The sequence below is a fragment of the Osmerus eperlanus genome, chromosome 5 (genome assembly GCF_963692335.1).
Source record: "Osmerus eperlanus chromosome 5, fOsmEpe2.1, whole genome shotgun sequence".
NCBI lineage: Eukaryota > Metazoa > Chordata > Actinopteri > Osmeriformes > Osmeridae > Osmerus > Osmerus eperlanus.
The window spans coordinates 19,541,882-19,546,667 of record NC_085022.1 but is presented as its reverse complement, the minus strand read 5'-3'; positions in this window follow the sequence as shown (position 1 = coordinate 19,546,667).

The window sequence follows — 4,786 nt, the reverse complement described above, 5'->3', positions numbered from 1 at the left end:
TTTAGACAAGCATCAGTCATTGGCATGATTGAGCAGGTTTGCATCACCTCCAAAGCAGGTCAGGTATCCACGTACTTTCCCCTTACAAACATGTTCAAAGAACATTTACTCCACGACTGAAGCAAACTGCATTCATTCACTATTGCCTCACATTCTGCCCTGCGGTGTCAGCAGGCCCTTGATTATAGGCCATGAGGCAGGTTTATAACGGGTTATTGTAAATCATCGGGATCAATGTCACAATATCTCCGAACACTACAAACATAAACCGACATAGAGACATGGGAAGGGCGAGGGGTATGCTCATGTTCTTGTTCCAATAGAAATAGTACTTTGAGGAGGTCCCTTTGGTACTCCAGTTGCAGCTGTGGGAACGGTTCTGTCAAGGGTTGGGGCTCATTGGTGGAGGAATGGGCAACACTGCCAATAGGGAGAATGTGACATCCGAGATGACAATGTAACAGTCAGTGGTGATGACCCAATTAGAGGTTATAATGTTGCAGTCGGAGGTGGCAATTTTCATTTAACAATGCTATTTTCAGATTGTTGTCTTTCAGCTGAAAGGCATCTCTCCCTGAAGCGACCCTGGGAAAGAACCATGTGTTTCTGTTAATACACTTCCAAAATGACTTTTAAATGGTTCAACAGTAACACTTTCAATTACCTAAAAATAACAATGGCCATTGTATTCACATCAGGTAGAAAGACATGGCAGTCAGACTAAGTGTCTGTTGATGAATGCTGTCAGAATCCTGCCAAGGGCTATGTGTGTGTGTGTGTGTGTGTACATTTGTGTGTATATCTGTCTGTACATGTGTATGTCCGACTGTACATATGTGTTAATGTCTGTGTGTGTGTGTAACGTGCTGTGGCATTTTTAACCTCTGTGGAAACTGACTAAAATAAATCCTTCTTGTACGTCAGAGAGGCCTCTGTGCACCCTGTAATTACAGAGCCCAGGGTAGGATCTGTAGAGGATCATCAGTGCTGCTGGGACGTTTTGGGTTCCAAAAACCACCTAAAATGCCTACTCAATGGCCTCTTACAGGCCTTCAGTTATGAATGCAGAGTTGTAATGGGTCTTCAAATGTAAAATAATAAAATGGCTAAATATTATGTCAAATAGCTACAATATGCTACAGATAACTTAGATGAGGATAACTTTGGAAAGTTTTTAAGAAGTAGTCATGTCAAGCTCATGACATGACATAGTTTCAACATTGTTCACAGTCACCTTGTGAGGTAATCAACAGACAGATGTGGAAGGGTAGATAAAGAGAGAGAGAGAGTGAAAAACAGAAAACGAGAAAGACAGATAGTGAGAAAAGGCGTGTGTGTGCAGAGCGAGGCCTATCAGTGAGTCGTACTGTGTTTATCAAAACCACAAGTATATCAAAAGACACATCAATAAGACTTCCTCTGGTTCTCTACACTCTTTCAGACTCATTCAAAAATCTTCAAAAGAAGCCTCCCTTCCCAGCACCTTCAGCACACAGGCCCATAATCCTCCAACATAAACTGTGTGGATCCCCTGCCTGTGAACTGGTCCGGCGTGTGGGAGCAGGCCTACTAAGTGGCAAGCCAGCCAAAGCTGCGTCGACTGTGTGAGGAGCTGTAATTAACGGCCTCAGCCAAGGTGAGAAGACTTCCGTGGGGCTGCGTTCATGAGAGGGGGTGATCAGGAAGTCTTCAAAGCGCTCTGTGTAATCTTTCCCCTTTCAAACGTGCTATTACCTCACCCGTGTTTGTGCCGGGGCCAGATGTGCTCGATGTGATGATCCAGGGGAAAGGTAGCTCGCGACGTTAGCGCCCTGCCTGTCTGGTCGGAGCCCCCCCATCACCTTAACCCACAGACCCCGTCCCTCCGCCTGACGCAACCTAAACCCTTGAGGGTTTAGGTTGGTTGAGGGGCAGTTCTATGGGCTTATGTGAAGCCCTCTGTGACATGCTTGCGTGTAAAAAGGGCTAGACAAATAAATTTGATTTGATTTGATGCAGGGACCCCTCCCTCACACCAGGGGAGCAGAGAAGGTTTCTCTTTGTGTGGGTGTGTTTGGGTGGGTGTGTGTGACAGTCTAGGACACTAAGGGGATATTTCCTGATAAACTGTGCCTATGTTCGTCCACTTTATTAGGAAGTACTTATGTGCAAAGAAAACAAACCCTTTGTAGAAATGTCTTTGTACTGGATCATAAGACCTCATTTGAAGAACACTTGTAGATGTGAATGAAAGATGATTAAACGTTTACTGTGAGAATCTTTTCAGCTTTTGGCCTCGTACGTTTGGCCAAGAAGTTCAGACACAAGGGAGGCTTCCAGCCTGGAATATAGAGTCTGAAGAATGTACTGAGGCTTTGGCAGAACAGAAGCCATAATAACAAGGTTTCAAAAAACAGAGCTTTAAAAAGCAGACCTGCACACTCAAACGCTCACAGACACACAGAGGCACTCACGCATGCCTTCATACACACACACACACACACACACACACACACACACGCTATATGTATGCACACACGTACCACACGCACTCACGTACAAACACATGCACACGTCTAATCATTGAAGTGAATGTGTGTGGGGTGATGTGAGACACCCTATGTGTGAGGATGTTTTGGAAAAGCAGCAATTGTTTCCAGTGTTCCCTTAAAGCCCTTGCACATTTTCAAGCACAGTCTGTTACAAACAGTGGAACAAAATGGATGCCTGCTCTTGGGCACACAGCGACGCAGACATCTCCAGAAATGAGCTAGGGCTGCAGTCTGCTAATCAATACCATTCCTGAGGTAGGGGAGCACATAAAGCTGCTTACATGGGTTTTCTGTTCTCCTCCCTTCCATCCCAGAGTTCCAGCACTCCTGCCACAACTATTTCAGCTCTTGAGAGCAGTGGACAGAGAACACGGCGCCTTCCGCGGGGATGCAACTGGACGCGCAGCGGAGGACTGGCTCCACCCAGCGCAGCCCTAATGAGGGCCTTCTCACACCCACCGTGGCTGCTTGTGTAATGGGCCTCTATGTTTCTTAGCGTCTCGGTCCCCTGTGGAGGAGTCAGCCAGTCCCCCTCCAGTGGCCATGCAGACTTCTGTCCCAGAACAGACACAAAGGGAAGGATAATAGCCTGGAGCTGTAGCGAGCAGAGAGGAGGCAAAGTGGAGCCTCTCTTCCCTGCTGTTAAAACTTCATAGAGCCGTGGCTCCAGACAGACAGGCAGGAAGCCAAGCAGGCAGGCAGGCAGGCAGGCAGGCTGGCAGGCAGGCAGGCAGGCAGGCAGGCAGGCAGGCAAGCAGACAGACAGCCAGACAGCCAGACTGACAGGCAGGCAAGCAAGCAAGCAAGCAAGCAAGCAAGCAGAGACCAACCAGCAGGCAGGCAGGCAAGCAGGCAGGCAGGCAGGCAGGCAGGCAGGCAGGCAGGCAGGCAAGCAGACAGGCAAGCAGACAGCCAGACTGACAGGCAGGCAGGCAGGCAGGCAAGCAGACAGCCAGACTGACAGGCAGGCAGGCAGGCAGGCAGGCAGGCAGGCAGGCAGGCAGGCAGGCAGGCAGGCAGGCAGGCAGGCAGGCAGGCAGGCATGAAGTATTGATAGAGGTTTGGCAAAGCCCTTTACTTTCTCTAGTTATGGAGAAGGGAGAAGAAGGAAATGTTATTTTCCCTAGCCAGACCACCACCCAAAACACACTTGGCAGACCAGAAAATAATGTCTATCTTCATCTTTACATTGAAACATTCATCTTTATGCTGAATTTAATCTCCAAGGACAACATGGTTCCCATACCTGCCAGTGTCAATCTTATTTTATGGTTTTTCAATTATTCTAATAAAGGCTTAATTTTTTGAAAAACGACTCACATTCTTCTAACTCTACAGCTTCTCCCTCATTAGGGCAGAAAGAGCGCATGGTGAACGCTTCTATTGCTGACTTGGCAGAGACCTATATGCCCCCTCCCCCCCCCCCCTCCCACCACCACCAACGCCACTCTGACAACCAACACCAGCAATTACAAAGGAAGCAAGCTAAACCACATCCACCTTGGCTGCAGTTTTTAAGATTCCTATAGGCTTGTAAAAGTTCTTGGTTTTTAGCTGCATTCCATCATCAGTGTGCCCGGACTCAGGCCATCACATCCCAGGTCACTTTTAACAACGTCTACTGTGAGCGCAGGCCGAAGCTCAAAACCACTGGCCAAGGACGAGAGTTTTAGTAGGAATCTCTGGAAAAGAATTCCCAGAAAAACTGTGGACACCACTCTTTATCAGCTCGTCCACACCACTAAGGGGATGAATCTTACACGCTGTCATCTCGACCCAGAAAACAGAGGCTCTTCAGGACCTCAAGGACACCTGGAACCTAGAGTTTCTTTATTACTGCGTTCACGCGGTAGTCTGGCTACTTACAGGTATAGAGGCACACATTTGATTTCATTGGCCTGAAAATAACGATGAGATCAAATACAATGTTTTCACCTGTTCCTCTAACTGTCTGTCAGACAGGAGTGTGCCTGGTACTGCCTCCTGGTCTTCCAGCTCCCTGCTTAACTATGACATGCTGTTAACCTCCATGCATTCCTGGTCAAGACAGCGCTACTAAAGCGCTCCCTCTTGTTATTTCCTGCTGTGGTTCAGAAGGAGGAAGTGAGCAGGGCAAGTTATTGATATCATCTGTGCCCAAGATAGGTGGCCCAGAGAAAGCCTGTTGAACCGCCACAGTGTACTGAACCAGACACAGCAATGTGAGAAACTCACTTTGGAAACATGTTGAATACAATGACAAAGTCAATAACACA